The sequence below is a fragment of the Eptatretus burgeri genome, chromosome 14 (assembly GCF_056783735.1).
Source record: "Eptatretus burgeri isolate ZD-2024b chromosome 14, Ebu_testis_v1, whole genome shotgun sequence".
NCBI classification, from domain to species: Eukaryota; Metazoa; Chordata; class Myxini; order Myxiniformes; family Myxinidae; genus Eptatretus; species Eptatretus burgeri.
Window position 1 is genome coordinate 51,229,643 of NC_140974.1, and position 11,346 is coordinate 51,240,988.

Consider the following 11,346-nt stretch of genomic DNA (forward strand, 5'->3'; position numbering starts at 1 on the left):
GTTTACCCCGTGTACCCCACCCCATCCCGCTCCCTTCCACAGATCTCCTCATGTGTCTATTCCCCACTGTTCTCTGTTTCCATCTCCTGCTCCTCTTGTTACATGATCTGTGTGTTAGCTCTTATACGAGCCTTGACATTGTGTAAAAAAAATATATATATAAATATATACATATATCGTACTCACAGACAGACAGACAGACAGACAGACAGATTGAGAGATAGACGGGTGAAAACACAACCTCCGTTTGTCTACCTTTCGTGGTGGAGGCAAAAATGAACAACCAGATTCTCTCCATCGTTATCCTCAATAACGAGATACGTTCAGTTTTTTTTACATCTCAGCATTTTGCTCGTAACACCAATGAACTGAGGTTTGAATCCCATTTTAGAGTTCCCGAGACTTACAAACGAACATGGACCTCATACACTGTGATGTGTTAACCCATTACTGCCCGATTCCCAGGCAAAAGGAAAAGGTTCCTAACTGATGAACACCTTGATGTGAGTTTGGCAGAAGTGGTGAACACATTATTTATCCTTCCTCGCGTGGGGAAACAGCTTCAGGCACCATTATGTCATGTTCTTCAAAGCATACCATACATGCTGGATATCACCTGTGAAGCTTTGAAGTGTGTGTGCGTGTGCGTGTGTGTCACCAGTGAACAGAAAAAGCCACCATCGGAGGACATGATTAACACAGTCACCATTAGATCACCGTGGCTGGGACAAGGTTAACACGCTCAAATCACCATCGTGAAACCTTTACTGAAGCTCGGTTACCACACGAGCCACCATTTCGACACAAAATGGACTCGAGGGGATTTGGGTGTTTTATTGCATCATACCTGTGTGTGTGTGTTTTTGTACGAGTCAAGGCTAATGGAAGAGCAAGTATACTGAATGGATCGGAAGGTAACAGGACAAAAGGAACAGTAGAGTGGGAGAGAGTGGAGAGGGAGGAGAGGGAGGACACCAACAGCAGAGTTAAAGGCCCAGATAGAGGCAGACTTGGACAAACAATGGTGGAGGGAGGAATTGGGGGGGGGGGTGCAGGGAAGGATGCATGAGGTGGACAAGATGGATACAGAAGGAAACTCGAGGGGGAGCACTCGATAGAGTGCAAAACCTCCACCACCAATTCTGCTGGGTCACTTAAGTGAACCTGATATCTTATTCATTGTAGGTCAAAACGGATCAGACTCTACTGAACCACGATTGAATAAGCAAAACTGGATCGACGTGCATGTAGAAATGCCAAAAAAATAAAATCGAAATTAAAAAAAAAAAAGGTGCAAAATTTATTTTTTTGGTTGGAAATCACTTAAAACATGTAGAAATGCAAAAAACAAAAATTCAAATATTTTTTCAAAATGGCCGCCATAACGGCCATATTGGACTTTGGACCAAGTCCAAAATCTAATGGCATGATCTTTGGACCATACCTTTGGACCAACCCCCACCAAGTTTCGTCGAAATCCGTCCAGGAGTTTTTCCGTAATACTGTTCACAAACAAACAAACAAACAAACAGACAGGGGTGAAAACAGTAACCTCCGTCCATCATCGATGGTGGAGGTTAACTAGCAGGAGGGAAAAAAACTAGAAATTTGGAAGGGAAGCTTTCGGTGAGATTTACGAGGGTAGAAAAGATCATGGTTTTGCATTGGGGATTGTCGGAGATGGTGGTGAAAAGGTGGCTTGAAGACCTGGTGGGGAAAAAAGAATGTGGAAGTTGTTTCCACAGGTGGGTAAAAGAGGAATGAATGCATGGAGGTGAGCAGTGTTAATCTTTTTTTTTTCAGATCATGGCCTAGCATGGGGTTATACTTGGGGGAATGAAGGTGCATGGAACAACTTCCAATATTGAAATATGGACATATGAGGGGCATTAAAAAAAGTTTGACAAATGAGATACTCAAAGCAGTCCAAAAGATGCCAAAGAAGTACAACGATGCCTGTAGAGATGATTCATATTGTTCCATACCTATCATATTTAAAACTAAAACTTTGGAGCATCTTTTGACTCCACTGCGAGTGTGTTGGTTTGTTGAGCTTGAATGCACCCCATGTGTGCTCATTACAATGACATGTACCATGTCCACATGCGTGGTCTTTGGCTTTAAAACCCGAGTGCAGCGAGCGCAAATACTCGAGAATAATAATGAAACGATAAAGCAAGCAAGAACACTTTCTCACTTCAAAGCTTCACAGGCGACATCCAGCATGTATGGTATGCTATGAAGAACATGACATAATGGTGCCTGAAGCTGTTTCCCCACGCGAGGTAGGATAATGTGTTCACCACTTCTGCCAAACTCACATCAAGGTGTTCATCAGTTAGGAACCTTTTCCATTTGTCTGGGAATCAGGCAGTAATGAGTTAACACATCACAGCGTACGAGGTCCATGTTCGTTTGTAAATCCAGGGAACCGTCTAAAAATGGGATTCAAACCTCAGTTCGTCGGCGTTACGAGCAAAATACCGAGATGTAAAAAAAACGAACGTATCTCGTTATTGAGGATAACGATGGAGAGAAAGTGCGTGTGTGTGTGTGCGTGTGTGCGTGTGTGCGTGCGTGTGTGCGTGTGCGTGTGCGTGTGCGTGTGCGTGTGCGTGTGCGTGTGCGTGTGCGTGTGCGTGTGCGTGTGCGTGTGCGTGTGCGTGTGCGTGTGCGTGTGCGTGTGTGTGTGCGTGTGTGTGTGTGTGTGTGTGTGTGTGTGTGTAAGTCCATTTTCATGTAGCTACTCAAAAAAAATCAAAAGTATTTCATTTCTCTTTGTCAACGATTACTTGACATTCAGCAACATGACGCTCCAGCAAAGTGAGGAGAGCTTTGCAAATTGTTCCTGCACATGTACGAGTTTGATTCGTTCCAGAGTGGAAGTCAGAATACACTCTTAGTTGTAGATTTGTGCTTCCTTCCTTCCTTCTCTCATCTTTTATGTTCATTCATTCCCTTGGTTATTGTTCCAATTGTGGTCCTACCACCCCACTGTCAATTTGTTGCCTTTTCTACCCTGTCAACTTGCAATTCCATGAGACTCAATCAAGTCTAAATAAAAATAAACATCATTTTTTAAAAAAATTAACAGCATAGTGACTTTGGCTTGAAGATGAAGTCATTCAAAAGTTAATGGAATGCAAGTCAATTACAGCCTAACTGATCACATCCAAGTCAGGACCAAACTCAAATAGTTCAACTTAATTACTGACCTCCAGTAAGAATAGTCCCAACAAGAGTACGACAGAATACGACTATGCGATGCCTCATCAATATTAAAATTACAAGTCAAAGCAGTGAGATCCAGTTTGCCTGTCAAATGACTAGTGTGTAACCATTTCCATCTTCAGTATGTACAGTCTGATCACTAAAGCACAATTAAACCCAGCAATAAATACTAACTAAATCAGATGTTTAAATAAATTTTATGCAAACGCACACCAAGTATTTTTGTCATTGTGGTGAGTCGAGCAGAAGTTTACACAGTTCAGAGGTACTGTGTAATGCCATTCACCGGCGGAAGTGCTTGTAGAAGTGACGTTTACAACGCCAGTGGACCATTACACTGAGCCACCACATTGGAACACACCTCACCATAGCAATGGATTTTTCCTTTGAAGAGGAATACAGTCAAGCAGAGCGAAATGATGTTCAAACTTCATGTACTTTGGAAGAGCAAAGTGACAGTGATAATGTAGAGGAGAATGTGGGCAGGGAAGGCTTGGACTGATATCAATGTAGACATCCGTGAAGAAATGCCTGCAGTGCGGGAAGGGTAGTGTTGCCAGAACTGGGATTTACTAAATGATAAATGGCACGAAAACGACTGTTCTTGTGTAACTCTAGTTCCTGGGGTCGAGAATAGAGAGAACCCGGATGTTTTCATTGCTCTTTTCATTAATTCTCTGATGTGGAAGGGGTCAGCCGAGTGGGTGCTTGACACTGCAGAACAGGTATTATTCCATTTTTTTTTCAGAGCTGTTTGCTGAAAAATGGCTGGTTAGGCATCTTCGACCAATGTTTTATTTTTCACATTGTGTCCTATGGATCGACCCGTCGTTGTTGCTCCGTTTGAAAACATCAAGGCTCACAGTGGTCTTCGCAAACTTTGGTGCCTTCCCAAAGAAGATTTCACAACAGTTTGCCCAATTCCGATATTGTGAAGCCACTTTATTGATAACTCACTCTTTAAAGGATATATTAGAAACATAAAGCTTACACTGCACCTTCCTCTCTGACACAGCCATACGCATGAAACTCCGGCATTGTGCTTTCTGTGCAGGCGCTGCGACGTCACATTCTCACCAAATGTCGCTCTTGTTATAGCCCAGTGGTGGCGAACAGTCAATATGAATTCGCAATCTTTATTCTTTAAAATTTCATAAAATAGAATCATATTGAAATGCACAATTTCAAGTCTGTCCATCTGACCGCGATGCATTCCGTCGTTACTGATCGGATCTCAAACAGACTTTACAGGGGGGCTAGGGGTCATACGACAAAGGTTGTTGCGACTTCATTTTCCCTCCTCACAAAGACAGACAGACAAGGGTGAAAACATAACCTCCATCCACCTTCGGTGGCAGAGGCAACTGGAACGGCACTCAGTAGTTATTTCCAGTTGTTACTGGAGTTCGTCAGAGGTACAGTGGGGAGAACAAGTATTTGATACACTACCGATTTTGCAGGTTTTCCCACTTACAAAACACGTAGAGGTCTGTAATTTTTATCATAGGTACACTTCAACTGTGAAAGACGGAATCTAAAACTAAAATCCTGAAAATCACATTGTATGATTTTAAAATAGTTAATTTGCATTTTATTGCATGAAATAAGTATTTGATCACCTACCAACCAGGAAGAATTCCGGCTCTCACAGACCTGTTAGTTTTGTCTTGAAGAAGCCCTCCCATTCTCCACTCATTACCTGTATTAACTGCACCTGTTTGAACTCGTTATCTGCATAAAAGACAGCTGTCCACACTCAATCAATCAGACTCCAACCTCTCCACAATGGGCAAGACCAGAGAGCTGTCTGAGGACATCAGGGGCAAAATTGTAGACTTGCACAAGGCTGGGATGGGCTACAGGACAATAGGCAAGCAGCTTGGTGAGAAGGCAACAACAGTTGGCGCAATTATTACAAAATAGAAGAAGTTCAAGATAGCAGTCAATCTCCCTCGGTCTGGGGCTCCATGCAAGATCTCACCTCGTGGAGCCTCAATGATCATGAGAAAGGTGAGGGATCAGCCCAGAACTACACGGCATGACCTGGTCAATGACCTGAAGAGAGCTGGGACCACAGTATCAAAGAAAACCATAAGTAACACACGACGCCGTCATGGATTAAAATCCTGCAGCGCACGCAAGGTCCCTCTGCTCAAGCCAGCGCATGTCCAGGCCCGTCTGAAGTTTGCCAATGACCGTCTGGATGATCCAGAGGAGGAATGGGAGAAGGTCATGTGGTCTGATGAGACCAAAATAGAGCTTTTTGGTTTAAACTCCACTCGCCGTGTTTGGAGGAAGAAGAAGGATGAGTACAACCCCAAGAACACCATCCCAACCGTAAAGCATGGAGGTGGAAACATCAATCTTTGGGGATGCTTTTCTGCAAAGGGGACAGGACGACTGCACCGTATTGAGGGGAGGATGGATAGGGCCATGTATCGTGAGATCTTGGCCAACAACCTCCTTCGCTCAACAAGAGCATTGAAGATGGGGCGTGGCTGGGTCTTCCAGCATGACAACAACCCGAAACACACAGCCAGGGCAACTAAGGAGTGGCTCCGTAAGAAGCATCTCAAGGTCCTGGAGTGGCCTAGCCAGTCTCCAGACCTGAACCCAATAGAAAATCTTTGGCGGGAGCTGAAAGTCTGTGTTGCCCAGCGACAGCCCCGAAACCTGAAGGATCTGGAGAAGATCTGTATGGACGAGTGGGCCAAAATCCCTGCTGCAGTCTGTGCAAACTTGGTTAAGAACTACAGGAAACGTCAGATCTCTGGAATTGCAAACAAAGGTTTCTCTACTAAATATTAAGTTCTGTTTTTCTGATGTATCAAATACTTATTTCATGCAATAAAATGAAAATTAATTATTTAAAAATCATACAATGTGACTTTCAGGATTTTTGTTTTCGATTCAGTCTTTCACAGTTGAAGTGTACCTAAGATAAAAATTACAGACCTCTACATGTTTTGTAAGTGGGAAAACCTGCAAAATCGGCAGTGTATCAAATACTTGTTCTCCCCACTGTATGTACTGGCCTCACACTTTTCAAAACTTGTATGGACTGGATTCTGGGAAGGATGTCGGAGAGATCAAGCTGCGGTGCATCATTTGGGAATGTCAAGATCTCTGACCTTGATTTCACAGACAATACAGAGGTTCTGGATATCCTGTTGGGGGCCCTCGAGGTGCTGAATGAGGAGTCAGAGCCACTGGGATTACGAGTTTCCTGGGTCAATACTAAGATCCAGGCTTTCAGTGACATCTCCTGGTTCAAAACAAAGATCCAGGCTTTCAGTGACATATTGGATGCTGCCATCTTGTCTGTACCCGTTTGTGGTGAGGATGTTGAGGTCATGGATTCACTTAACTTGGTAGTGATATTCATGTCTCCGCTGGCTGTGAGCCAAAGGTCAATTGACGTCTGGATCGGGCCTGGGGAGTCATGGATTCACTGGAAAATGGGGTGTGATGCTGTCGATACCTGTGATTGAGGACGAAAGTCCGAATCTTCAGGTCCTTGGTGCTTCCAATCTTGCTCTACAGATGTGAGACTTGGACTCTGACCAGGGATCTGAGATCGAGACTGAATTCCTTTGGTACCAGGTCTCTTCGGAGAATCTTTGGCTATCCCTGGCGGACTTTGTGTCTCATGACGGGTTGCTGAGAGACTCAAATGAGATTTGTTACCTGCATAGACCATGAGCATCAGCTGTGGCTGTATGGACATGTGGCTCGTTTTCCTGATGCTGATCCTGCTCACCAGATTTTCACAGCGAGGGAGCCATGTGAGTGGGGGAGGCCAATGGGCCGACCACGTCCCTCATGGTTGCAGCAGGTTGATCAGCATCCAAAGGAGATGGGGATGGGCCAGGCAGTGTATTGGGGGCACGTCTGCTCTGTACAGCTGGCAGTTTGAATTTCCATTCCAGTTTTTGATATTGCATCTTTGCCTTTCAGCTCTAACTGATAATTTAAAATAAATATAAATTTATGCTCAGTTCATTTTTATTTATGTATTGAGTTATAACTTCTGATTTACTGTAAAATAATTAGTTTATATTTTGCCAACCTCACACACCAACCCCCCCCCCCCAGCACCATCCACCCCATCCCCCACTAACACACACCCACCAACCCCCCTCCCCCCCAGCACCATCCACCCATCCCCCTCTAACCCACACCCACCATTCTCCCCTTGCCTCACTTCCAGAGAAAGCAGACATGGTCAAAGATGCCTATGCAGCGACGTGTGGTGAGGTACGCAATGCACGCTGATCCACACTAGTAATAATGATATTAACAAAAATAAAAACAATAATCATGAGACTAGACTGCAACAAAACATGGAGGAATTCCCACGTCTTATTGGCGTTTCTGCCTTGGATGTCAAGGTGTATAGATAGCAGCTCGAGCGTCGTTCCACATCATCATGGAATTTTTCCAAAGCCACTTCCAAAACAAAAGTAATAGCAACAATAATGATAACAGCAGAATAATATTAGCATTACAAAATAATAACAAGTGGTGCAAGGCACAACAAATCCCGCCCATTTAAGGCATAAAGTTATTTTGGGGAACAAATTTAAATTTGATACATCCTTAACCTGAATGTTGATTATAAGGAATCGAATAAGGAATATTTTAGTCTTAGTTTGAAGTCAATTAAACCATTTTTGACAAAGTTATGACCGTAAAATGATTTTGACCTTTCAAGGCCACGTAAGGTCAAAGGTCATGGTGTCAAATGAAAGCCAATAAAGGACTTGATATACGTCTTCCATAGTAAACACGCATATTCCTAACCTTTTTTGATTTATAATGGAAAATTTGTAATTTTTACCGATGACCATGACCCCCAAAACTTCGGACCCTACCGATCCTCACAAATATGCATTTTTCACTATAGGAATGGGTAGGATTAGAATAAGTGAAAAATAGAATAAGGTTCACTAAAAGCTTAGTTTGAAGTATATCAGATCATTTTTTATGAAGTTATAAGTGAAAAACGATTTTGATCTTTTCGTGACCTTGGCCTTGACCTTTGATCCAATTGGACCAAAAAGTTAATGGGGTCGTCCAAGGTTCATTGCCCACCTGTGGATTAAATTTGATAGTGTTTGCTAAAGCCGTTTTGCAGTAAAGTTGCTAACAGACAAATGAAAAATCGTGCTTAGCACGACACTTGGCGAATTAGTTGACCTTTCCGTGAGGTGGTGCTGTAATGTCATGGAATGTGTGGTGTTTATTTGTTCGTACATTAACAAAATGACGCGACGTCACAAATAACAATCAGGCGCGCGTTGTCATGGTAACGGCAGCAGATTGAAAATTTTCACAACTCATTTAAAGCCACCATGTGACATTCAACAACTTATCATCAGTGCTTGTTGCCTTCATTCTGATCGTAGAAAATATTTGAAAATACCTAGGAACATTGCTTTTCAACCAGCTTTACGATCCCGTTATCAGGTTTGAAATATGTTGTAAAACAAAAATATGTATTTTATATGTGTGTTTTTCATGTTTTGGGTGACCCTGACCTTGACCTTAGATCAATTTCGATCAAACTTTGTACACATGTTAATATTACATGCATAAATAGACAGTATAAGTTTCAATATAATAAGTGCAAAACTGTTTGAGAAATAGCCATGTGTAATTCACAAAATTCCCCATTGGTTTATAATGGGCGATAATACAAAGTGATGCAGAATCCAGATCCTGATCTTGAACATCACCAAAAGTCACATATCTTTTTGCACTGTGGATTTCTATCAGCTGTTAAAATTTCATCCAAATCGGTTAAGAATTGTGACCTGTAGAACGAATAGAATTTTTTTTAATCACGCCAATAGCTAAAAACTTTGACGTCATACGCTTGCGAAAACTGTGCATAATTTGTACTAACATGCATTTTAAAACATTAAGATATTCCATTGAAGTTTGTTTTGGCGTCAATAGGAAGTCGCTACGACTTCCGGTCACCGAGTTATGTCCAAAAATGTGTTTTCACGTTGTGTGAAGTCACGTCGTGACGTTTAGTCAGATTAAGACAGGGTTTGGATGCGGACCATCTCAGTTGGATTGCCTATCAGGTGTAAAAATTTAAGAACAACTGGTCCAGCCGTTTGGGCTGTAGACGACTGGACAAACAAGCAAACAAGTAGTCATAGACTGGTACTTACGAAATCGTCAACTTGACCTCTGACCTTGTCTCATAAAAGCTCTCTCTAGAGAAGGTAGCGACGCAAACCAGAAGTTTCTACGATGATTCTGTATCAAACCATCAAAAATCGTAACGTCGACCGAAGCAAAAATCTCCATTTCACGCAATTAAACCTTAACGTAACTCAACGACGCGTCTGCTCGAGCGCACTGCATCATGGGACGACCCGTGATGCGTCGAGTGAAATATTTTTTATACAATCTTAAAACGTCTCCAAAACATCCGATTTTTACCAGAATTTCGACAACCGAGTTTTCAGCGTCCTAAGCGATCGCAAAAACCGAAGACAAAATTAAAATCGAAGTTAAAACGAACTCGTAACGTCAAGCGAAGCAAAAATACTCCATTTCTCCACATTAATTTACGGAATTATGTTTGACCTCACTGTGACCTTGACCTTTGACCGATTTTGACCAAAATCGAATCAGCACTAACCATCACCGTCCTGAATCACGTGGTGTAATTTGACATTGGGAGCTTCTTCCGTTCTCGAGTTATCGTGCCTACAAACAAACAAACAAACAAACAGAAACAGAAGGCATCAATATACTTACGAAATCTTTAGATTTCATAAGTAACAAGCAGTCAGACTGGTACTTACGAAATCGTCAACTTGACTTCTGACCTTGTCTAATAAAAGCTGTCTCGAGAGAAGGTAGCGACGCAAACCAGAAGTTTCTATGATGATTCTGTACCAAACCATCAAAAATCGAATGTTTTGGATGTTTGACCTCACTGTGACCTTGACGTTTGACCGATTTTGACCAAAATCTAATCAGCACTAGCCATCACCCTCCTGAATCACGTAGTGTAATTTGACATTGGTAGCTTCTTCCGTTCTCGAGTTATCGTGCCTACAAACAAACAAACTAACAAACAAACAAACAAACAAACAGAAACGGAAGTCATCAATATACTTACGAAATCTTTAGATTTCGTAAGTAACAAACAAACAGAAACGGAAGGCATCAATATACTTACAAAATCTTTAGATTTCGTAAGTAACAAGCAGTCATAGACTGGTACTTAAGAAATCATCAACTTGACCTCTGACCTTGTCTAATAAAAGCTGCCTCGAGAGAAGGTAGCGATGCAAACCAGAAGTTTCTACGATGATTCTGTACCAAACCATCAAAAATCGAATGTTTGAGCTCACAGTGACCTTGACCTTTGACCGATTTTGACCAAAATCTAATCAGCCCCAGCCATCACCCTCCTGAATCACGTGGTGTAATTTAACATTGGTAGCTTCTTCCGTTCTCGAGTTATCATGTTTTGGATGTTTGACCTCACTGTGACCTTGACCTTTGACCGATTTTGACCAAAATCTAATCAGCGCTAGGCATCACCCTCCTGAATCACGTGGTGTAATTTGACATTGGTAGCTTCTTCCATTCTCGAGTTATCGTGCCTACAAACAAACACACAAACACACACAAACACAAACAGAGGACGGAAGTCATCAATATACTTACGAAATCAACAAACCAACAAACAGAACAGACCAACATACTTGACAAAATCGAAGATTTCGCCAAGTAACAAACCGGACAATTACAATATCCCGCTCCCTCCGGGGGGGGGGGGGGGATAATAATAATATTACTAACATAACCACCCCAAGTACCTTTGGCCGCTCTAAAAGGGAATGGGTGTTTCTCATTCATATGAAAAACAACATTTCAGGGAAAATTAAAGAGGTATTTTTCTACTCATGAACCTTCTTCAAATTGCGCTTTAAATTAAATTGCTTTAAATTGGGTGTGCTCTTATAAAGGCTAATTGCCCTGTGATTGTGATTGTTTGCAATTTGCTCTCAACATGGTTTACCTAAAATGCAAGTCACATTATTCTCTTCAATTCAGAGGACAAAAACAGTGTGAGATGTC